This window comes from Canis lupus, chromosome 13, assembly GCF_048164855.1.
Source record: "Canis lupus baileyi chromosome 13, mCanLup2.hap1, whole genome shotgun sequence".
NCBI classification, from domain to species: Eukaryota; Metazoa; Chordata; class Mammalia; order Carnivora; family Canidae; genus Canis; species Canis lupus.
Genome location: NC_132850.1, coordinates 2,618,765 through 2,644,273, shown reverse-complemented (window position 1 = coordinate 2,644,273; position 25,509 = coordinate 2,618,765). Strand labels below are relative to the sequence as shown.

Sequence of the window (25,509 nt, the reverse complement as noted above, 5' to 3'; positions counted from 1 at the left end):
AAGCTGAAACCGGAATTTACAATTGTAAGGGCTGATTGTGGTCGGAAATGGGCAGTACATCCAGGTTAAGAAGGGCCATGATCGAAGCGAAGAAGAATTTCTGAATGGGATTAGCTGTCTGCAGAAACCGCCCCCCCTCAAATCATCCATCCTGGAAAAACAAAATTTTGGAAAGAAGTGAAGATGCCATCCTCTACATCACAGTGGAAAACAACTGTTCCCTTTGCAGTACTGCCTGCCCCGTCAGGTCCCCCGAGCTCTTCCGCCTGAGATCCCCCAGTGGCCTCAAGATGGGGGCATGCAGCTTTCTTTCCTTCCTTCCAAACTCCCCTCGCATCTTTGGCATCCGGGTCCTGCAGCAGGAGCAGGACTCTTCTCAGAGGGGCAGGTGAGGGGAGAAATGGTTCACACAGAGGGCCTGCCGTGTGCAGACAGCTGGATGCTGCAAAGACTCAGAGGCCCTCAGATGAGAAAAAAATGAAGATCCAGAAAAGTGGTGGAACTTCTCACTATTTCTGAAGCTCCCCCACCCCCACCCCCACCCCCAAAAGAACAATGAAGCTGCCCATGCCTATCTTTAGGCTGGTCCTCTCGCACTGAAGCGCACCTGCTTGTTCTACAGAAGGCCTCTGATGGGTGACTTTGGGACAGAAGGACTGGATCTACCACAACCAGGCCCCGAAGCATACCTGGTGATTGGTCTGGCTCACCTGCTTCTCTTCTCAGAGGGGCCCTGAGCCATGGTGAGGACCTCTGGTTATACAGAACGGAGCGACTGCTGCCACCAGGACAGAAGGGAACTCACAGAAGATGTCTTGATGGCAGCTACCCAGTGACACAGCTGAGTGGTGGCTGGCCCAGGGAAAAACTCTGGATAAGGAAGACTCTCAAAGGAACATCAGATCCAGACTGCAAATTGCTTTAGCAGCTAAAATAGGCATAAAGATTGAACGACTCGCTCTAATCCAAGGGGTTTATGCTTCGGCACTGGCTGCCTCTGGCTCTCACCCTTGACCCAGCCTATTCATCAGTATTTTGATAAGCAGATTCCCTTCACAGAGCTACTTAATCTGGGTTTCCAGAGAAGTCTTGCAGAGATTAATGAGAGCACTGCACTTCCTGCCGGTGTTTGAGGCTGGAGCAGTTCAACTGCAAAAGTGAAGGGACCTGTCATAAGGCGTACCAACTTTCGCATCACTGGCCTTGACCCCACTAGGGGTTAACTCAGGCATCTTTTCCATTTTGATACTCGGATCTCTCTCTCTCTCTCTCTTTTTAAATCCACTTTCTCCTCAGTATCCAGGAAATTTAAAGCCCTTGCCTATATCCTCCTTGATGCCAGCTTTTAGTCAGAGCCTGAACAGCATCTGGAGCTAAACACAGATTAGGGGCACAGGGCTAGGAATTACAGGCACAGACAGGAGGCCTGGCACTGCCAAGGGGCACCACCAGTGAGCCAGACCTGCATGCAGCCCTCCTGTTAAATGCCCTCTGCCTATAAGCCTTTAGGTGGTGGTGGGAGGGGAAGCTGGGGACTGGGCTCCCCAATCCTGAGGCTCATGGAGGCACAACCAGCACCTGCCACCCGGCCCCTGCCCTCAAAGGATGCTCCACAGAGTTGCCACCTCCCTCACTGCAGGGATGAGCTCTGGTCTCAGCCTTCTCTTGTCTTCCAACTGTTAAAGAGGGGCAGCTCTGCATGTTGCCGCCCCCTGTTAGGAATGACCTGGGGGGGCAGCCCGAGTGGCTCAGCGGTTTGGTGCAGCCTTCAGCCCAGGGCGTGATCCTGGGGACCCGGGATCAGGTCCCACATTGGGCTCCCTGCATGGAGCCTGCTTCTCCCTCTCCCGGTGTCTCTGCCTCTCTCTGTGTGTCTCTTATGAACAAATAAATAAATACATCTTAAAAAAAAAAAAAAAAAAGGAATGACCTGGGGAAACTGTCTGCATTATACCCTGGAGAGATGGGAATTATCTTATAGCAAAGTAAGACATGACCAGGGCACTTGGGATTTGAATTCAGTTTGTCAATTATTGGTTAGGAGTAAAATCAGGTTTAGTAAAATCAGGTAGGGCCCGTACATTTGCTGTAAGAAAAAGACACAAGAATTAAAATGTACAGCTATGGCAAGAAGGAGGATGAGCAGTGGCAGCAGTTTCATCTATGGCTAGTACCCAGGTTAACACCATATGTCTCTTACAGGTACTTCAGGATTTGGAAACAAAACAAAAAACAAACTAAAAACCAAAAAACATAACCTGGAGCTTCGAGTTCCCAAACAGGCCCAAAGGAGTTGACCAGTCAACTAACAAGGCTCTTATGATGGAAAAGAACGTCAGAATCGGAGCCCCTCTGTCCCTTATCTCCCCTCCTGTGACTGCAACTGGTGTCCTAGCCCTGGCTCTCCAAGGACAGAGAGGGATAACCACCCCGCCGAGCTGAAGTTCACCATTGGAGGCAGATCCGGGCTGACATTCTAGGAATCTTCAGTGCCCTTGACACAGGCAGTTCTCAAAGTGTGGGGTGCAGGGGCCCTCAGTCTGTGGGCTCAGCACGGGGGGATGGACATGTCTGTAGGGTGGGGGCCGGGCCCAACCCCTCTGCCCCACTGCTCCCAGAGCCTGGGTCTTCACTTACCCCAGGGATGGGGACAGAGTGGAAACCCCTGGTGCCACTGCACTGGCAAAAGTAGATGCCAAGGCCCTTGTCCTTCAGCCAGAGCTGGAAGCCAAAGAGGTCAGGCTGACCTGCAGCTCGGAGTCAACCCCAGGCTGGCCACTGCCTGGCCTGCCTCCTGGCCTCCCTCTGGAGCCAGCCTACTCTCCGTGGCAGGCTACTTGCCAAGGATTCACAGTGAACTTGGCTGCTCCCTGTGGGATTTCCTGGGTCTGGACCCAGAACTGGCCTGGCGAGCCTGGACCAGAAGGTCAAATATGTTCGACAAGGTGACCCCTGCCTGCTACCTCTTCCTTCTTGCCCTCCTCCTTGGCTACCTTCCCTTCTCCAACTCAGTCTTCTCCTGGATCGGTTTCTCCCTGACCTTGGCTGATCTCTGGCATACTGGGTGTTTTTCCAAGGAGCACAGCTGGCCCATCAGGCCTTCAGAGGACATGAGGCTAGTCTGTTCCCCCAGCAAACCACCCCGTTCAGTCAGCAGTGTCAGAGCACGGTCCCTGAGACGCTAAAGGCTGTTCACAGGTCACTGAAGAGCTAGACAAGACTCTCAATGTCCCAACTCACCATACACAACCTGCCTTAAACCCAGACTCTGTCTCAAGGGTGCTCGATGCCAGGGCACCCATAACAGAAAGGGCAACCTCTGAGTATTTCAGGCACAACAGGCAAAACCATCATCTTTGAAGTGTATAAAATCCATGATTCTCTCATCCTCCAGGACCCTCCCCCCAGGCACCATGATGGGGAGCCAGGGCAGGCCCTTCCAATCATCCAGGTGGTAACTGGCTACGGAGGACCGTCCCTCCTAGACAGGGGTGCTCGGCAGGGACTCCAGGAAGTGTGCTGTCCCGCACCAGGTATCCACCTGGGGCACAATCTTCCAGAGAGTGGCACAAAGTGGGGTGGATGGGGTGGCCTCATCTTGGTCCCAGTTTCTCTAAGCCATCATCTGCCTACTGCAAGCTTTCCCTATAAAGAGCCAGAGAGGAACTATTTTAGGCTCTGGAAGGTCACATATGTCTCTGTTGTATATTCTAGTTTGCTTTGACCTTTTTTTTTTCTCTCTCTTTTACAAACATTTGGAAACATAAGAACCATTCTTAACTTGAGGGGTTGGGCAAAAACAGGTGGCAGGCAGATCTGGCTCACAGGCTGGCTGCAGTTTCAGACTCTCCAGCATAAAGAAAGAAACTGCAGCATTTTTTATTGCCCCCCCCAACCAAGCAGCCCCTTGCCACCTCCCTCCCTGCCCTGACTCCTTCAGAGCCTCCCCCAGGCCCAAGGACTGCCCCTGACAGGCTCTAGCTGCACTCAGCCTCAGGGCAGGCCCCTGCTTCCCTTGGGATGGCCCATCTACACCATGCATTTCATTTCTTTCAGCGTGTATGCACATGGTGAGCCATTCTGTCTTCCTTGTGCCTAACGTGAGATGCCCAAGGTCCAGATGGCCCCACTCCCACCATGACATCTCATCTGACCGTACTCATGCAGCCATACCACCCATGTCCCCGCCAGGGGCACACCAATTGGTCAGTGGCCTACCTTGGGTTCCTCCCACCCTGTCACCTATGCAGTACAGGGCAGGCCGACCAAGGCCATGGCAAATCCCATCAGTCTCACCTCAAAGCACAGCCAGGACCCAGTCACCTCCCACCCCTCCACTGCTGTCACCCAGGCCACACGTCTCCGTGGACCGCTGCCACAGCCCCTCATCAAGCCTCCCTGCTTCCATCTCTGCCTTCTCCCTCTCCTTTGCCCAAAGGCCCCAGAGGCTGCCCAGCGCATGCAAAGTGGAAGCCAATGTCTCTAAACAGTAAAACAAATCCAGCATCAAGATGCTTCCTTTGGCCCAGTAAACCCCACCCCCCGCCCCCAGGGTCTGTGCTGGCCACTTGCCAGGCTCCCCTCCCACCTCTCTGTCCTGGCTGATGCTCTAACTCTAGCCACACTGGCCTCTTTCCTTTGCCCAGCTCTCTTTGTCCCCTTAGCCCTGATCACCAATAGTTGATGCGATTTTTCATGGGTTCTTTTTTTCTTTTGGTCTTGTTTTTGGTTTTTCTCACTAGAATATAATAAGCTCCATCAGATGGCGGTTTGACTTCTCCAATGTTCAGCACAGAGTAAGTGCCCTGCAGATGCACAGATATCTAGAATACGCAGGGAGAGGGTCCCCTGCTGACTGGTGAGAGATGGCAGCATTGCAGGGACAGGCTGTCCATTTGCACTGGGATACCTTTATGCAAAGAAACATCTCGCTCTTAAGCCCCCTCGGGTGGCCAGATGGACTAGCAAACAATGAAAAAAGATATACCCCTGAAGCCAACAGTCTCAAGTTGTTTATACTCAACCCTAGAGCATCCTCAGATTTCAGCCAAACTAACCAATTACCGATGGGGAGGCAGCGGGGGGGGGGGGGGGGGATTGCTCTAAAGGTTTAGAACATCCCTGCTCATGGCTCTTTGGCGCTCACCCCAAGCCCCTCCACAGGCACAGAGGGAGGGAAAGGGGGAAAAAGCTTGGTCTTCAGCAACAGGTCTGGGTTTCAAATCCTAGTGATGCCTTTACAAGCAGACTGATTCTGGGCGCGGTACCAAGTGCTCTACACCTCAGCTTCCTCGTCTGTCAAATGGAGATGCTAATACTTATTCTCTAAGGTTGATGAAAGGCCTATGTGAATTATTAAAAAAAAAAAAAAGAAAAAGAAAAACAGCTCTCAGCCTAATGACTCCATAAACACTAACATCTCCCCTTTAGTAAAGAGAAGCTAAAATTCAGAATATCAGGTGACTTGCCTGAGGCCCGAGGGCTTGCTCCACAGAAAGATGGGGCTCAAACCGGTGGTGTACGTTTTTCCTAGCATCCAGCCTCCCGTCTGTTTACATTCCACACGTTCCACGCTGCTTACGTCGGGAGGATGGAAGCAAGTGTTGGCCCTCCATCAACCTGCTTGTTGAAGACCTTGGAACAGGGCCTTCTGGCTTCACTACATGACACCACATTGGGTGGGGGGAAGGGTCACATCTCAACATTGAGAAATCTGATTGTCCCAAGGGATCAAAAAGCTAAAAGAACTCAGCTGCCCCGGTTGCTAATTGTCCCTAAGATATACAAATGGAAGGGGACTGCTTCCCTTTTTCCAACAGAGGAAGAGAAACCACCCTCAGTATGAGTGGGGTGAGCCAGGGAACCCCAAGACCAGCATCCCCCACGCAAACAGCAGAACCCAACCCAAGCATCCCCGAGATCCAATGCCAAAGCACAAAAGCCACATTCAACCCAAAAGCTTCCACAGAAAGGAACAGTCTTTCATGCACAAGTAATGTTCTTTATGCAGCTCATGCATTCAGTAATCCTATCCATGGAGCAAGTTTTTGTACAAAGTGCTCTCTCCGTTAGCTTTCATCATCAAGTCGAAAATGTGTTCCTCCTGGAGGAAAAAAAAAACAGACCTCAGACATTATAAAAATGTAAATTATTAAGGAACAAACCTTTTAGGTGACACATTTAGAGGACAAATAACAAGGAGACAGCCCAAACAGTGTCTAAACAGATTTGAAAAGAAACAGAATGTGAATGTGTGTGGCCGCAAGAGGAAAAAGCTTCTCTCGGGATGTGAGTCCAAGTCAAGGACCTGAGGTCATTGGTGGCCCAAACTCAGAGCCCCTGCTGCTCGGAGAAGGGGGGTGCTGCAGTCCTGATGATCACTGGCCATCCTGCCACCCTCACCTGGCTGAGCCTGCTCTCACCTCAGACCTCAGCCAAAATGTCCCTTCTTCAAAGAATGACTGGGCCGGCCTGCCTGCCTGCCTTCCTTTCTTCCTTCTTTGACTCATTCACTCAACAATGATTACTGAGCTCCCACAATGGGTCAATGTCTCCTTATTACTGTCTATTTTCACTTTTTAACTAAATATTTACATGTACAAGACTCTGAGTTACTTTCCCTCTCCCTCCTGAGTTCCATAAAGACAGAGATCATATCTGATTCATTTGTTCGTTCATCCCCAGCACCCGACACAGTCCCTGGGACACCTCAGGTGTTCTGTAAGTATCTGCTGAACGGATATACAAACGTGTCAGTCAAAGCATTTAAAAACTCCACTCACATTCCAAAATTTCAAAATATACCCTGCTGTCTACCTCACACAGCTGTAATATGATGTCACAATCAACAAGACTTCTAAATTTCATAAAGGAGACTTATTGGGCAGCTGGGTGGCTCAGTGGTTGAGCATCTGCCTTTGGCTCAGGTTGTGATCCCAGGGCCCTGGGATTGAGTCCCACATCGGGCTCACCACAGGGAGCCTGTTTCTCCCTCTGCCTGTGTCTCTGCCTCTCATGAATAAATAAATAAAATATTTTTAAAACAATTAAAATAGGGACGTGTGGGTGGCTCAGCGGTTAAGCATTTGCCTTTGGCTCAGGTTATGATCTTGGAGTCCTGGGATCAAGTCCCACATCAGGCTCCCTGCATGGAGCCTGCTTTTCCCTCTGCCTGTGTCTCTGCCTCTCTCTCCGTGTCTCTCATGAGTAAATAAATAAAATCTTTAAAAAATAAACATAAAGGAGATTTATTAATTCATTTATAAATTTATTAATAAAGGAAAACACTAAGATGTCAGGCAAAAAGCCGAAAGTTCCTTTCCCCAGAGGCAGCTCTACGGTACAGATAGAGAACAGGCCTGTGGGTGTGTTCTCCTGGGATTGGCAGAAGGGGTAAGGGGTACTGGTTAAGAGCCAGGCGGATGAAGACAGATTGCCTGGCTTAGGGTCTTGACCCCACCAGGAGTCAGTGCGAGCTGTGCGACTCTGGGCAAGCTACTTAACCTCTCTGTCCTCCAGTTTTCAAAGCTGCAAACTGGGAATAATAAGAATAGTAACTAGGGGAGGTGGCTGGGGCAGAGGGGAGGGGATGGGGGAAACAGGGACAGAGATTAAGGATGCACCTGTCACAATGAGCACCGGGTGATGCATGGAAGTGGAATCACTATATCGTAATATTACACTGGATGTTAACTGGGATTGGAATAAAAACTTAAAAAAAAGAATATTAACTTCAGATGATCACATGTATAATTAAATGAGTTTGTACATATGAACAACTCAGAACAGGGCCTTGCACACGCTCAGGATGATTTGCCCACCTCAAGCATCTGTACGCGTGTTGCTGTACGTGTGTCGGCACTCCCATAACTGAATTCCACAGACTGGGGGCTTACACAGTAGACACTGATTTTCTCACAGTTCTAGAGGCTGCCACTCTGGTATTGAGGTGCAGGCAGGTTCGATTTCTCCTGAGACCTCCCTCCTCGGCTTGCAGATGGCCACCGCTCACGGTGTCTGTCCTCACATGGCCTTTCCTCTGTGCGTGCGTCCCGGGTACTGCCTCCCTTTCTCACAAACACACCAACCCTCTGGCATGAGGGCTCCACCTTTATGACCTCATTTGACTTCAGCTACCTCTTCCAAGGCCCAACCTCTGCATCCAGCCACAGTGGAGGGTAGGGTACCAACCTCCGCCTTGGAGGTGGAGGAGGGACAAGGATGCTTTAGCCACGAAGGAGTGACGGTTACCTTACCCACCTGCAATTAAGAGCTGGACCAAACGACCCGTCGAGGCTTCCCCGGGCCTAGAGTCTAAGATTTGATTTCACACATCCCACGGTGCCCAACGTGGTGACAAGCACACGTTTAAAGCCTAGAAAATGCTCACTTGATTACTCTATAAGAAATAAGGCCGAGCAAAGTGTCTACATTCCAAAGTCTACACATCTTACTGTTCAGCATAGGTACCAAGCCCCAGGAGAACGGATGGCAAAAGTGAGGAGGAGTCGCTTGATGACACGGAAAGTGACAATTACCGCTGAGACCCCCCTCACATTAAGTGGACAATGAAAAAGTGGACGCAGAGTCCTCCCGATAACAAATCAGATGATGAATGCGCTTCCCCAGAGGCCAGGGGCAGGCCGATCTGCGCAAATGCCCAGAGAGTGGGGCCACTGCACTGTCTCTGCGACATGCTATTCCAGAGCGTGTATTTGTATCTGACAACGAAATCAATAAAATGATGGTCTTATCAACAACTTCACAGAGAGCTTCAACGGGCTGCTGGTAACAGACAAGGGGACTACTTCAAGGAGCCCAGAACCCTCTACGGCGAATAAGCCAAAAACTGGCAAATCGAGGAGTCCAGGCTGTCCACAAGCAAATCCCTCTGTGCTACCTTTTTTAGAGAAAACTTTTATGTTCCATTTATTAGGTTCCTTCATAAAAATCGACTTTCCTGAAGTGTAAGTTATATGTATTAACACACACACATTTCAGAGGAACAGTTGGGTGTTGTATATACCCAGGTAACCATTACCCCCGAATCAAGACAGAAATTTCTGTAACGCCAGAATGTTCCCTTATACCTCCTCCTCCTGGTGCACCCCTGGTCCTACATCCCCCAACCCCATCACAGGGCAGTAGGTTAGTCTTGACGATTCTAGGATTTATATAAGCATGCAGTGTGCACTTCTACATCTGGCTTCTCTCCACGTAACATGCAGAGAACTCACACCCACCCAACACCGCCTGTATCTGCCGCATGCTCCTTTTTATTACTGAGTTGTATTCCGGAATGCAAGTATTGGGCCGCAAGTCATTTATACGTGCCCTAGTTGATGGGTACTTGGGTTTGCATTCATTCCAGTTTGGGACTATTACAAATAAAGCTGTTGTGAATATCCGTGTACCCACCAATCTTTTTGCCAGTATAAATGTTCATTTCTCTCGGTAAACGTTTAGAAGTAAATTTGCTGCGTCATGTGCATGTATGTTTAGCTTCGTAAGAAAATACCAAACTTATCCTAGGTAATAGAAGTCATCAATATAGACTCCCTCTCAAAGTGCTTATTAGAGAGATTTTTAAAATAAGAAAGGAGGGCAGCCCAGGTGGCTCAGTGGTTTAGCACCTGCCTTCGGCCCAGGGCATGATCCTGGAGTCCCAGGATCGAGTCTCACATCGGGCTCCCCGCATGGAGCCTGCTTCTCCCTCTGCCTGTGTCTCTGCCTCTCTCTGTGCGTCTCTCATGAATAAATAAATAAAATCTTTAAAAAGAAAATAAGAAAGGAAAGCAGAGTAGGGAAGGAGGCACATGTATCCAGAAACACGTTGGGGCTGCTTTGATGAGGGAGCCAGCAGGTGCTCCCCGGCCCAGGGTCCTATCAGGACAGGTCCAGCTGGCTACCTCCCCTGTGTCCACATCACCCGGGGAAAAGGTCACCTTTGTCCCACCTCAGAGGAGGTGTGCCCTCCCCTCAGTGGTACTCTGCTCACTCTGTCTTTGGGGGCAGTGCTGATTGGCCCATCACCCGCAGACTTCTCTAGAAGAGCCTGGACTTGGAGGGGCCTCAGATCCAGGGGACAGGGCCCTGGATCTATGGCAGCATCAGGGTCATGGAGCCCTTCCCTTGGCCTATGGGGTGGGGGGGCATCTCCCTCTCTCCCCTCTGAGAGGAGCCAGGCAAGGCTCATGGTAGCGACTCCAGCACACCCCTCTGCCTGTCGGGGGGCGGGAGGGGGGCGGGGGGGAAAGCGTGGGCCACACCTTAGCCAGCCCTGCCCAGAACCCAGCACCTCTCCTCAGAACATGGTGGGGGGGTCCTCACATCCTGTCCTCACCTAGGCCGCGAAACGCCTCATGCGATGTTGTGTTATAAAAACACTACCAGGATGACACACACCTACATTGTTTCAGGGCTGTTCATTCTTTTATACAAGATAACTTCCTAAGACATCAAATTGAAATTTTATGAATTTCGATTTTCTGTATTCTCACTGACATATATTTCACAAGGGCCTTATCTTGTTTTCTGAAAGGCAATAAACTCCCCTGAAAATCCTTCCAGAATTCCCCATCACCTTCAGAATGGAAGAAAGCAGGGGAAGAGGACAAAGAGAAGAAGGGGGACTGTGATTTCTCAAAGACAGGGAATCTCAGGACTCAGAAGCCTTACAGGGGTTCAGGAGTCTGGTGCCAAGCGATGAGAGACCAAACTGTGGGGTGCACAGGAAACGAGGAGTCCTCAGAACACAGGGAAGATTCCCAGAGCTTCCAGCCCCAAGCCTTTGGTGGGCCTCACCCCGGGGTCGGGAACCCCATTCCCTCCTCCCCGCCCCTCCACACCTGCCCGGACAGCGATCACCCTATGACCCAGCGCTGCCAGCCTGAGCTTGTGGTGACTCAGGGGACAGCAGACTTTCCCTGGCTTCCCTGAAACCATCCTTTCTTGCCTGCAAAAGCGATCTGGAATATAGTTACTATGCCTCAAAGTTTCCTTATCACAGATATGAGCAGATCACACAAGCCTATTTGTATTTTTTTTTTTAATTATTCTCATCCAACTGGGTTTTTAAAGAGTAGTCAAGAGAGGGAAGAGGGAACATATTTATTTGCTGGGATTTCACTTGGGATGTTCCTCTGGAGAGGAGAATAAAGGCCTGAAGATTGCCCACCCGTTCCCTTCCACTTAGAGGGTTCGGCTGCTGTTGGGCTTGGCGGGCGAGAACACACGTCCGTCCGTCCGTCCGTCCGTAAAGAGAAGAGCATGCCCCTTGCTCCCCAGGGTGCGTCTGCGAGCCGGGCCTCCTCCGCTGCACGCAGGGCAACGCACACCCGAGACGGGGCGCCCTGGCCGCGATCGCTCCCCTGGGCCTCTGTCTCGGCATCTGGGCAGTGGCAAGGAGGCCAGCGTTCTAGAAGACTCGGACAGGGCCCTCCAGAGGATCCTCTAAGGAAACCAGCTGCAAGGAATCGCAGAGGCCATTCCCTCCGACTACTGATTTTGCCCATGAAAACTCAGAGCCCCAGACGGATTCAGTCAGTGGTTCCCAAATGTGGGTCCACGGGGACAGGAAACTCCTGACCCTCTTCCCCAGCCACCTTTTCCTCTGTCTCTCTCTCTCTCTCTCTGTCTCTGTCTGTCTCTGTCTCTCTCTCTCTCTCTCTCTCTCTCTCTCTCTCTCTCTCTCTCGGCCTTTCCACCTCCACCCAGCTGCTCACACCCAGATCCGGGGATCGCCCTGGTGCAGCCCACTGTGTCCTGTTCCCCACCACATCTGCCCCCACCCCCTGCACCGCCCTCCGCGCAGCGGCTGACCTGGAAGGCCCACAGCAATGGGCACCCTGTGTGCCGTGTCCAGCCAGCAGGGCAGCAGGCACGAGATCACAGGAGCGAGGAGGGAGGTGGAGACGTCAGGGATTCGTGCCCCAGCCCCAGCTCCCCGCCTCCCCGCAGGGGAAAGAGCCTGAATACCAGCCCGGCTTGACCCTCACTGGAGGTTCCCGCTCCCTTCATGGGTTTCATAACGTCCTCCCACCCTCAGCTCCGCTGCCCTGAGCCCCAGCTCCACCCCTGCCTGTGTAAACGGCCCCTCCCGAGTTGTCCTAATATGAGATTGTCTTTCCTGTTCTGACCCTGACTGGGGTAAGCACTGACTCCTGCTACCACTGCCCCTCCACGTCCCGGTCTACCTGCATCCTACCCTCAGCCCCTCTGGCCCCCCCACAGTTGCAAAAGCATCCAGACTGGGCCCTGGCTTTCCTTCTGGCCCCTTCTCATCTGCTCTCCCTGGCTGCAGACAGAGCTAGGCCACGAAATGTAAATCCCATCACGTCACGCCTCTGCTTAAGACCGTGCAATGGTTTCCACTGCACCCCAGTAAAATCAGAGTTCCTTTTCCAGGCACCTCCATACATTCTCAGAGTGGCTGCCCCAGCTGGCCTTCCCACCAACAGTGCACAAGGGCTCCCCTTTCTCCACATCCTCGCCAACACCTATTGTTTCCAGCATTGTTGACTTTAACCATTTTGAACGGTGTGAGGTGGGATCTCCTTGTGGTTTTGATTTGCATTCCCCGGATGATGAGTGATGTTGAGCCTTTTTGTTCGTGTGTCTGTTGGCCATCTGTAGGTCTTCTTTGGAAAAACGTTTCTTCATGTCTTCTGCCCATTTTTTAACTGGATTATTCGTTTTGGGGGTGTTGAGCTTTTTAAGTTCTTTATGTATTTTGGATGCTAACCCTTTATCAGATATGTCATGTGCAAATATCTTCTCTCATTCCGTAGGTTGCCCTTTAGTTCTGTGACTGTTTCGTTTGCTGTGCAGAAGCTTTTTATCTTTTTTTTTTCTTTTAGAAGCTTTTTATCTTGATGAAGTCCCAATAGTTTATCTTTGCTTTTGTTTCCCTGGCCTCAGGAGACATATCTAGAAAAATGCCGCTACTGCCAAAGTCAAAGAAGTGATTGCCTGTGCTCTCTTCTAGGATTTTTATGGTTTCAGGTCTCACATTTAGGTCTTCCATCCATTTTGAATTTATTTCTGGGTCTGGTATAAGAAAGTGGTCCAGGGATGCCCGGGTGGCTCAGCAGTTTAGCGCCTGCCTTCAGCCCAGGGCATAATCCTGGAGTCCCGGGATCGAGTCCCACAATGGGCTCCCTACAGGGAGCCTGCTTCTCTCTACCTATGTCTGCCCCACCCCCATCTCTCATAAATAAATAAATAAAATCTTTAAGAAAAAAAAGTGGTCCAGCTTCATTCTTCTGCATATTGCCACCCAGTTTTCCCACATGTTAAATCACTACATTATATACCTGAAACTAATATTACACTGTCGATCAACTGGAATTTACATAAAGACTTTTATTTTATTTATTTATTCTTTTTTTTTACATAAAAACTTTTAAAGCATCAAAACTCCTAACCTGGCTCTTGAGAGGGCACCAGAGCTGGGCTGTTCTTTGTAGCCCCCTCTTGGGCCCTGAGCTAGCTGGGGCAGCCACCTGGCCCCCTGCCTTCCTCCTGCCCCCCACCCTTCCTAGTCCTGTACTGACCTCATGTGCACTGGCTGGTTCCTTTGCATCCTCCCCCAACACACACACACACACACACACACACACACACACACACACACACGCTGTCTCCTGGCCTCCTGGGAGAGGCCTTCCTGAGCAGCGCACCTGCTCCCTCCCATTTTTATTCTCTACCCCTGAGCTGAGCTCATATCCTTAACAAATTTGCTATTATACAATTTTGTGTTTGCTTTTTTAAATTATCGTCTCCCCCACTGGAATGCCAGTTCCAACCTAAGTGGGAACTTGGTCTATTTTGTAAACCTGTCCCTTAGCACAGTAGGCATGTTCAAGGCACATTTGCCAAATGAATGACTAGGTGTTTGTTCAGATAACGTTGACAACTTTCCTTTCTCAGGAAGGACCATTCTTTAATCTGAAATTGTGTCCTTCTTCCTTTGTTGGGGGGGGGGGTATTCATATTCTCCTTCCTTTCATGAAATTACAGTAAGAGTAAATGGGAGCTGCCAAAATTTTTAGACGGCAACCTTTGGCAGCTCTCCAAACTGTTTTTGAAACTTTGAGTCTATGACAGATATCCCTTGATGCAGCACTTGTTTCCAGGGTCACAGTGTGGAGCCCAAGGGAAGCGAACTGAGTCACAGAGCAGGGGCAGGCTCTGTGGTCAGACAAGAGTTCCAGCCCCAGCTCTGCTGCTTGGTAGCTGAGAAACTCCCAGCAAATGACTTAACCGCTGTGCCTCAGTTTCCCTATCTATAAAATAAGGATAATGCCAGGTTCTACATCAGGGGGGTTTTGTGAGAACTAAATGAATGAATACTGTTAGGTTCTTGGAACAGGGTCCAGCACACATGTTACGCTGAACAAAGGTTAGGGTTCTTACTACTGTTCGTCCTACCAAACCCAGGTCTCCTAAATCCCTGCCCAGGACTCCTTCCTCTTTCAAATGTTATCTCCCAGCATCACCTGGTCACCCCTCCCTCCAAACTTCACTTTGAAGAGTTTCAGCACTTGAAAACTCTCCTCCTCCAGCCAACCACATTTCCTCATAGCCAGGCACCCACCCTGATAAAAGGGATTCATGCTGGATACAAATGTGAGGAAAATATGTCCTTTCCTGATTCTCAGCCAACTCTGATTGGGGGGGGGGGGGGGCGGTTGTTATCAGATGGTGCTGTGGAGCCTGGAAAATCCTGCAGGTCTAAGGCTCTCCTGGGCTGGAGCCTCTCTGCTCTGTCCTGCAAGGCGCTCAACACCCTCACCCCAGCTCTGCCTTCCTCCTCTGCAGAGAAGATAAGGGGGGAGGTCACCTGCAGAGAGAGGTTCATTTGGTCCTAATGAGCCAAGTGCACACACCGTGCTTGCTTCCTAATGCTTCCTATCCTTTTTTGGGTTAATAATTCACTCAGGAGTCTGCCCTAACTTAGGTTCCAGGTAAACTTCCCCCTTCCCCAACGCAGCCAAAACCCCAAGCCCCCACCCAGAAGACAGTGGGGTTAACACCTCAGGAACTCTGATGGGGGGAGCTCCTTCCTGGGGGCGTTCATGTGGCCAACAGAGCAACTGACCCCTCAGGCTGCTCCTGAGGCAGGACAGGCTTTGAAGTCGTGGTATTTCTGTTGGGTCTTGGACAAAGACACCATTCTTCCTCACAGCCCTTCACACCCTGATTCAAGCAATTGTAACTGAACCCTAGTTCCCTTCAACAGAAGCCTTTCTGAAGATGCAGACATTGGACGTGTGAACAAATTCTAGCATTTTACTTGGAAAGCCAATTCCACCAAATTCCGTGCTCTAACCCAAGTGGGTGTCACCTTTCTGAGGCTAGAACCATTCTCCCCACACCGGCAACATCATACACCCACACCCCAAAACACCAAGGGATATGGGTCATATAGCACATGGTCCATGTGAAAGGCGATTCATATTATATTACAGTATTCATTTATTTTTATTTTTTTGCACTTCCTTACAGCATTGTGAGATGCTCCAAGCTCATCTTAACTTTTTTTCTGCCCCAGCCTTAGAGAGTCTTGGACTGGAGGATGGTATTAGGCAACCTGGTTTTTGTAACTATCGCTTTGACCTGTTTATTCCATTTAGTAGATGACAATGATTGATCCAGCCATTCTGAATTTTACATTTAGGAATAATGATTTTTCGTGTTAATAAATCATTTTGCAAATTTTCCCTGGGAAAATAAAGTGGATTTTTCTGGGGAGTAGAGTAAGTTTCCAGGAGAAGAATTAATAGGGAAGGCTGGCTCAGTGGTCAAGCGTGCATCTCTTGATCTCAGGGTTGTGGATTTGAGCCCCACGTTGGGTGTAGAGATTACATAAAAATAAAATCTTTTAGGGACGCCTGCGTGGCTCAGTGGTTGAGCGTCTGCCTTTGGCCCAGGACCTCGTGATCCCGAGGTCCTGGGATCGAGTCTTGCATCGGGCTCCTCACAGGGAGCTTGCTTCTCTCCCTGCCTGTGTCTGCCTCTCTCTCTCTCTCTCTCTCTCTCACTGTCTCATGAATAAATAAATAAGATCTTTAAAAAATAATAACAGTATTAAGTTGATGTTAATAAGGCTAAGAATGAAAGATGGTGAAATATTCAAAGAAATTCTTATCTTTCTGATGTTGCTCACTATCTAGAACCCAGAAACCAAAGCCAATGCATTTTCTGACTCTAGGGTCTACAAAATTATCTGATTCCTAAACTGGTCCTGGAGTCTATTCACAAATAAAGAGCTCTGCTCTAGATGTAGAGAAAGGATGAAAGCATACATTAAAGACAAGAAGCAAAACTAGATTCAGGAACATTCTTACATTTGAGGTTTAAAGAAATATACATACATATATAATTTTACAATTCCCACAAAGCCTAATTTTATTTGTAAAGAACACCAGGGAATCCTAGCAAGTTTCCGTGGAACCGTCCAGCTAAGAGTGGTTTTTAATTAACGGCACATCTAGAAATCCATAAATAGGAATTAAGTACCCCCGAGTTAGCTGACCCTGTGGAGGATTCAGGTCTCTGCAGCCACAGCTCAGGCAATCTGGAAGGCTTCCTCTAAGACCCACGAGGACCCTGCCCCTCCCTACCGATTTTAAGGATGCCCTATTCTGCAGGGCCTCCTCTTCACCCTCTGCAAAACGGTCCTGCTGTGCTTCAATGGAACCAAACCCCTTAAAGCTCAGAAGGAAATAATTTCACAGGGAAAAGGGGGTGAGACTATCTCTTAACAATCACTTCATTAACATCAATCTGGATGTGTGATATTTGGTCATTTTGTGTTCATTTACAGCCACTTTCACAAGTGATAGCATTTAACTTGATGTTGGGGAGAGGGTGGGAAAGGAAACCAACACACACACACACACCACAGGACCCAAGTTCACCAAGCAGAGGTGAAAGCAGAACTGGTCTAAGCTGGATACAAAAAAAGACTCGCTCTCCCCCCTCCTTCCCTCTCTCCCTTCCTTCCTCTTTCCTTCCTTCCCTCCATCTCCTCCTTGCCCTACCTTCCCTATTCCATCAACAAAGCCAAGTGCCCGCAGGAACACCTCACACTCTCACCTTGCGTCAAAGAACAAGGGGTGGTTTGTGAGAGAAAGCAAGGACGTGGCCCTGCCAAGCTTGGGCCTGTCTCCTTCAGCACCTGCCCAATTGTAATTTTAATTTTTTTAAGATTTTGTTTATTTATTCATGAGAGACACACAGAGAGAGGCAGAGACATAGGCAGAGGGAGAAGCAGGCTCCATGCAGGGAGCCCAATATGGGACTTGATCCCAGGACCCCAGGATCATGACCTGAGCAAAGGCAGATGTTCAACTGCTGAGCCACCCAGGTGTCCCCACTTGCTCAATTTTAAAATTTTACTTCCTAAGTTACCCAGATCTGTAATCCACGAATACAGGCATCTAAGCATTTCTTGAGCCTTTCCTGGAAACCTGGAGATGCAAAAGGCCCAGCCCCTGTTTGCCCTCACATCCTCAGGGAGAAGGCAGCCCAGTGGGACAGAAAGCGTTCCTGGACTCACCTGGGATCCCAGCTGGCCCACAGGACATGTGCCTCGTGTCTGGAGCCGCCTAGAGGAGCGCCCCCTCCCGGCACAGTCACCGCTACATCAAGGGCTGCCTCTCCTAAGAGAACAGGATGTGCGACTCGCCACAGGAATCCCAAGCATCCCTTCCCATCACTGGGGCAGATCTCAAGGAAGACACTCCAGCCCTGCAAGACTTGGCCTCCTCTCTACATGTCACACATGCAGATCCCAACTTTCCAAGTTGGGATTACCCTGTTTGTTTCAGGCTGCCTTCTCTTCCCCTCTTCCCGAAGATACCATGAGCTTCTTGAGCGAAGTAAAACGAAACCAGTTCTGCGTTGACATGTTCTGGAACATTCCACAGCACCTCTGAGTCTCAGGATCACAGCATTTCAGGCCAACTTCCCCTGGTTCCTGGGACCCCAGTACCCGGCCCCCTCCCCAGGCTCCCCAGCCCCCCTACACCTGCTCCAATTCTGGTTTCCTTCACCTGGGAAAGTATATACCCGACTTCACATACTTCAGACCCAGGGGCACCGCACTATGAAACCTCTGCTTCTATTTCTTGTACTTGAGGAACATCTGAGCTTTTCATTCATTTTGCAGAAAAGTGAGGGAACTTTGTGGCCCAGGGAGTGACTTGATAAAGGTAAAAGGCAAAGCTAACTCCAGCAGTAAACTGCCCTGCAGCTCTGATTGTGCACCTGGTACAGTTTCAAACGCTTTATACCAAACCCCACCACAGCTCTAGGCTGTAGGTATTATTACCCTCATTTTACAGATAATAAAAGTGAGGCCTGAAGAGGCCCATTAAACTTGCCTAGGGTCGTGACATGAATAAGTGGTAGGGCCGGGGTTTGAACCTAAGTCCTCAGACTCAGTGGAACTGCCCACCAGGAGGGGGACGCTCTCAGCAGGACAACCGAGGCACCTCGGTGCCCCCTTCAATGCAGCACTCACTCTGCGGACCCCCACAAGCCCTGCAGATACACCACACGTGTATACCACGTTCAAGCCCATGTTCACCTGTCACCTTCAGAAAGAAGGTTTGTGGGGACAAGGAGAAGGAGGGGGAGAGGAGACTTCTGCCCTTGAGAGATTCTATTTTAATTTCTAAAAAAGAGAGAGAGAGAGAGAGAGAGAGAAGAGACTAAACCCTGGATTTCAAGATCAGTTTTCAAGGTCTCCAGACATGAGGAAGTCATCTGAACGGGGAGGCATGACAAGAGTCTGACCTCTGTGCGGCCTCCTAGCTCTCATGGTGCTGGTTGCGGGGTTGCCAGCGAACAGGACAGTGGTGTCCCAGGAGCCAAAATCTCCGTCATCTTGGATCAGGTATTGGTACCAACAGGCTTAATCGGGTTGTGTAAGCAGATTCTCTAGTGCTAACACAGTGGCATTCACCTAATTTTATTGATAACCAAATTAAAACATAAAAGGTCATTACTTCTAGAAGTTCCAATGTAAAACTCAAGAACTCCCTTTGTGATCCTGGCTTAACTTCCCAGAAACACTGAATCACAGCATCCCACGATTTCAGGTCCTCAAACTCAGGCCCCTTTGCAGTAGAGAGCTGACTGCAGCAGGGCCCTGCCAGGGAGGGGCCAGCCCCTAAGGTGGTGACCACGATGCAGGTGGAGAGGCCAACGGCAGCTCATGCACCATCTACTACGGGTCAGGGCCCCTGTGGGGTGCTCTGCACGCTCCATCTTATCTAATCTCCACACCTGCTGTGACAGGTCAGAGCCATCTCAACACCCACTTTAATGAAGAGGAATCCGGTGAGAGAGGCCAAGTACCTGGGTCAAGGCATCCCGGTTGGGATCCGATATGAACCTGGGCCAATCTGATTCCACAACTTCACACTCTTCACCCAGTGCTTGTCTCTTCTTACAAACAAATCTTACAGAAAGCTCTAGAAACAAGGTGTGCTGATCACTCAAAATTCCTGGTAAGTACATATGCAGTCATTTCCAAATCCTCATCTGAAAACTGTCCTAAATGTTCGTGGTCCTCTTTCCTGTCTTAGTAAGTATAGTTTACTAAATATGTCCTAGCTATGTGCCATGCCCATGAGGTCTGATCGTACAGTATTTCAGATATAGATAGAGAAATTGAAGATGACCGTATTAATACAGAAAAGCCCACTGTGTCTGTGTATACATATCATATTTAAGATATATGTACTATATTATATATAACATATATAGGCGACATGTCTTCTTTATAATTTATATTACAATTTAATCTTTTTTATATTTATATCCTATTTATACTGTAATATTTATATTCTTACAATTTATATTACATCTTATTTTTTATAATTTATATATTTTTTAATACTCCACTTTCAGAACACACCCTGGTTAGGGGTATTTAAAAAATAAGAGCTAAGAAAATTTATTATTTGTCTTTTTCTTGTACAGCTTCAGTTAAACTATTTTGGTTGACAGGTAGACATTTTACTGGAGTGAACCAGACCCGTTACAGCCCGCCCACGATGTATTTAGAGAGATGTATAAGGGATGTGCTAAGAAACAGGAAGAGGAGCAAATGAAAACTTAAAAGCAAGAAAACTGAGCACAGACACTAAAATGACTAGCCCCTAACCCTAAGGAAAGTCCAGTTTCCCATAAGGGGCACTCAATATATTTTTACCTTGTGGCTCAATGTTTTTGCAGACATGTTAAATCATAAAAATCCAAGAAACCAGATCTCACCCCCAAACCACACAATGTATTTTAAGGAATATGTCCCTTTTCTAAGAAACTGCTTGACTTGCAGGAAGTGGCAAAGTGGCAGGTGTGTTCCCATGATCGGCCAAAGAAACCAAATAAACGTCCCACTGGGCAAACCTGTTTCTCTCAGATAAACAGCTGCCTGCTACACTAAGGAGGAAAAAGGAACCAAAGGACTGTCCCTATGCTTGGCTGGCACTTCTGTTTTTCTGTTCAATTTGAAAAGGAAGATGGCAGTGCACACCTATACACACTACTCTGTATGTAGCTGGGCCAACCCCAGGCCCTATATGGGCTGGAGGTTTCTAAGCCCCAGCTCTGGACAGAGGCCTCGGCAGATCTTCTGTCTTCCAGGTAGGCACAGAAAAGGATGGCTGAACTAAGAGCTTTGGGAGAAGCAGATTTCACATAAAAAAGAGATCATTATGCAGTTGGCTGTATGATGCAATAGGTAGGCTCAGGAATGGGGGGTGGGGTGTCCATCTTTACTTGCTCCCAAGGCTCCCCATACCTTCCCTCTCACATCACTCATCACACTGTAAATAACCACCTGCCCGTCTGTATCCCCAGTAGACTGGGAGCTCCTGAAGTCAGGGACTAAGGGACCAGACACCCCAGGCACATCATGAGCACCCAACACAGGAGAATTGTTGTTGCCACCACATGTGCTCAAGAAATATCCATTGAATGAATGGAAGAGTGGAAAGAATGGAAAAATATGACTTTCACTTGGAAAGTCTCTTGCTAAATGCTTGGCGTTAGAGTTCAGTGGCTGGAATAGGATCCACTCACTATATTACAGCTTTGGTTTGTTGTGTTGTAAGCAGGGCTAAAGAGGCAATTAAAATATATATATATATATATATATATATATCAAAAGGAGCAAGACTGAACTGTCTGCTGGACATTCCAGATTAAAATGAGGGACCATCTAGGAGAAGAGAGCCAGCTGGCTGCTTAGGGAGCGTGAAGGTTAAAGCAAAGTCCTAATGGACAGAGTCTGAGGGACATCATCCAAGGGGTCACAGGAGCTCTGAGGACTCACAGACGCAGGCTGGCTACAATGGGGTTGGAAGGAAGCAGTGGGTCAGGCTGGGCCAGTTCCTTGGAGGTCCTGGCAGTAAACATCCTCCAGGAAAACTGTGCCTTGCAGGGAAGAAGCTGCTGTGAAAACGACCTAGGCAGCCATCAAACTGCAGTGCTGTGAGCCGGGGTGTCCTTCCCCCCAGCTAAGGTCTCTCAGGCTGCCTTCTCCGAAGCTGGCCGAGGAGTGAGAAGTGGGCAAGGACTGCTCTCGACCTCCTGCCATGGACCACCTCATTCGCCACGAAATGTGTATGAGGCTGGTGACATCGTTTGCATTACCCAAAACTGTACCTGAGAGCTGTAACTCAACCTACAATCACACAATGGTAAGAAGTAGAACCAGAACTTGAATTTGGGGCCCGAAGACCCAGAACTCTGGCCCCACAGGACCCAGCCCGCCCTCCTGTGCCTGTCCCAGGCAGCCTGGTGGGCCAGAGAATCTGACAGCAAGCTGCTGTTGGCACAGCTTGATCTTCTGAGAGCTTTGCGGGTTACTTCGCACAACTCACTGCCTGCTGGCTTCACCCTGCCTCTCCCCGACCTCTGTCCCAGAGCCACCTCCATCTGGAGACATCTTGTCAGAGCCTCACCTTGCCCTGCCGGATGTTCATCTCACCTGCCTCCTTCATGCTAGATCTATCTCTCCTGCCACTCCTGTTAGCCCAGCTCCAGACAAAGAAAGAGTCCCCAGGCCAGTGTTCCCAAGAGGGTGGTCACCGAGACGTGTGTGCAAACCAGCAGATTCCAGGCCCCACCCCAGATCCACAGGGTCAGGATCTCTGGAGTGGGGCCCAGGAGCCTACAGTTTTAACAAGTTCCCTGCATGATCATTATGCCAGCTAATCTCCCAGGGAGACAGGGGCTCCCAAACCCCTCCCTATGAACACCACCATCCCTCCCCCAGCTCCAAAATGGAAAGAGCCCATACTTAAGATAGAAAATTTGGTAGGGGGTTTAAAAGAATTAAGAATTAAGAAAAAAACTTTTTTTTTCTTAATAATAGAATTTAAAGAATTTTTTTAAAAATTAAGTGACCTGCGGTTTTACCAAGTAGAGAGAAACACTGTTCACATTTTGGATTAATTCCTTCCAGTATTTTTCTATGAACACAGACACAGATACAGTTTTTCTGTTTTTTTAAAAAAATGGTATTATGCCAGACTGTTTAGAGGCGTGCTTCTCCCGCTCGGCTGAGCATGAACACATGCAACCCTGCCATCTGGAAGGATGCACGGGCGTGCCTGCAGTGCCATCGATGGACAGTTCTCTGTGGCCATACTGACCACGCATGGGGCTAAGGCCAAGTGGTGCCGATGCAGAAGGGTGGGGAACTGAAATCAGGACACCGAGGGTTTGAAAACTTGTGTCTCTGCTGACACTACCCATCTCCCCACCCTCAGAAGGTTACTACCTGGAGGTGTTGATTCCAACCTGGCCCATAGTTCTCAATCCTAAAAGGTTAGGAATGGAAGGAATTGTAAAAGTGACCAGGGCCAGTGCCCCTACTTGTAAATGACAAAAGCAGAGTTGAGACAGATTTGGCCTTTGCTGGAGTCTCAAGGTGTTTCCACAGCAGGCCAAGAGCCCTTGGGGTTTGTGGTCTGTGCCCCAACTCTGCTCACCGGCTCACCGGCCCCCAGCGACCTGCTGTGTTTGAAAGAAGGCAGCAGCCACATAGGACAGGCCCAGGCGGGGCCCAGGGGCTCAGGACACATGTTCCAAATCCCAGGGATCACTCACCACCATCACCATCACAGCTCTTGGCCCAACAACCCATTTTCAGATCCAGGGCATCTCAGTCTGGCTGTGGAATTTGGGGGGGGGGGGGGGTGTCCAAAGGCATCGCTCCCCTACACTCACCACAGAGCAGCCTCTGTTACGGGGAAGCTTTGAAGCAGCTGAGAACCGTGTTCCAGTCTTACACCACCCAAGAATCAACTCTGGCCTTAATGTAATTCAGGCACAGTCCCCCTGAATCAGAGCATGGGAAAGAGTCGTGAGCAGCAGGACTGGGTGGAGGAAAACTTAACAAACGCTGTCCAGAGTCTTCCCACTCCTGCGAGCGGGGTTTCAGTTTCTGGCTCTCGGCTCCCCTTTCTGACCTGCGGAGGGAGCCTCCCTTGGGGTTCCTCAGCCGCCTGGGACACACTGCAAGGTCAGAGCAGGCCACTGGATGTAAGCAGATGGCTAGCAAACATAAATTCTATCACTGATCTGTTCATTCATTTGTTCATTCTTTAAAAAAAAAAAAAGTATTTAGAGAGAGAGAGAAAGAAAACAGTGGGTGGGGGTGGGGGGCAAAGGGAGAGAGACTCTCAAACAGATTCTATGGAGTCTGACTCGGGGCTCGATCCCAGGACCCTGAGATCATGACCTTAGCCAAAATTAAGAACCCAGTGCTAGAAAGAAAGAAAAGAAGGAAAAGAAAGAAAAGAGGAGAGGAGAGGAGAGGAGAGGAGAGGAGAGGAGAGGAGAGGAGAGGAGAGGAGAGGAGAGGAGAGGAGAAAGAAGAGAAGAGAAGAGAAGAGGAGAGGAGAGGAGAGGAGAGGAGAGGAGAGGAGAGGAGAGGAGAGGAGAGGAGAGGAGAGGAGAGGAGAAGAGAAGAGAAGAGAAGAGAAGAGAAGAGAAGAGAAGAGAAGAGAAGAGAAGAGAAGAGAAGAGAAGAGAAGAGAAGAGAAGAGAATCCGGTGCTCACCCGACCAAGCCACCCAGGCATCCCTTATTATTCCCATTTTACAGATGAAGATCCTGAGGTTCTGAGCAAAGAACAGGTGAAGACTGACCATGAAACTAATGAAGAAAGCTTCAAAGCCTTTGCATGGGTCCCTTTCGAGGCTCTAGCAATGTATTTACAGAATCATATAATTTGGGGGGGGGGGGATGTACAAAATCAAGCTATTTTAGTTGCAATTGGTTAGAAACAGTGCCTCTTTCCACTCTTCCATCTCTTCTTGTTGCATCTCCCTTTGTGTCAAATGCACTTAGAGTCGCTACAGGCATTTGGGGAGCCAGCTAAGGGGAAGCTGACTTGCAGATAAATTTAGTTTAGGTGTAGTGGGATCTCTCTGTGTGGCTCTGGCCCCTTCCATCCAGAGCAAGGCTATTGCTCGCTGCCTCCTCAGCTATCCCCCGGGCTTCCAGGAACAAGCCTACCGCCCACTGGGCCAGCTCACTGTCATTGAGACTCAAAGGTGCAACATCTGGCACCTCAGATATGTGGGCAGGGGAGGAAAAACAAGGTTTAAAATACCCGGAGCCAGAAGCTTGTCTTTGAACATTTCTTCCAGTCACGAGCCATGTGGAATTGTAGGAGGGTCATTTCGTTCACAATAATAGCTACTCCAAAAGGGAAGTTTTCTCCCGTCAGAAATGCATTTGATGAAACATTGAACACAGCCCCACCAATCCTCTTCCCCTTTTTGGATGGGAATTATGCAAAATAGAAGATTCCTGCACAGCAGGACCCAAACCTGTAGCCATACAGCAAAAAGTGGATGTCTGTTGATGAAGTCATATTTTATGCATTGCGACTATCAATAATAAAAAACAAGTTTCGTCAACCATGCTAGGAGAAAAACTAAATGATCTTTTCAATCTCCCTTTACAAAAAGTACAAAGTCATTATCATATGAAGAGGTGATCAAAGAGTATTCAGCCAAAGGATGTGAAGGGAAAGAAGTATAGAGGTTTGGTAGGCAAATAATTCATAAAAAACATGTGGTGATTTTTCTGGATTTTGTGAAGTTTGTGATACATGTCGGGCTTTTAAAACTTATGTTGGATGTGATTTCTTTTATCATTCTAAGTAAATTTTCACAATTGGACCTCATTCTGTATTTGTGATTTTATATATATATTTTTTCTCTTAAACAGGTGCCCAAAATTTGCATAAGCTTCAAGCCCTACCAAAATCTCCATCCATCCCTGAAGGTGAAATAGTGCTCCAGCCAGGAAGTAGCAGACCCCAGACTGCAAGACTTGGCGCCCTGAGTTCAGGATTCCCTGCAACTCACCCCACGTGCACCCAGTCATTGGGCGCTCTGGGTTGGAACACAGAAGGGTGTAGGGTCATAAATTAGCCACAGGCTCTATCACCACAGCCAATGCATTAATTCG

The 25,509-nt window shown here is 49.1% G+C and overlaps 1 protein-coding gene across 7 annotated transcripts in view; it reads right to left on the bottom strand.

Moving 5' to 3' along the window:
• The window catches only part of HIVEP3 (HIVEP zinc finger 3), a 459,420-nt gene that overhangs the window by 315,209 nt on the left and 118,702 nt on the right, over window positions 1–25,509 (bottom strand). Inside the window, exon 1 of one of the 7 annotated variants that reach the window (XM_072771660.1) lies at window positions 7,821–8,093. The exons of the other annotated variants lie outside the window; for them this stretch is intronic. The gene's annotated coding sequence lies outside the window, so the exon portion shown is untranslated. Of the gene's footprint in view, window positions 1–7,820; window positions 8,094–25,509 lie in introns of those variants that run through there. 7 annotated transcript variants of the gene reach the window in all.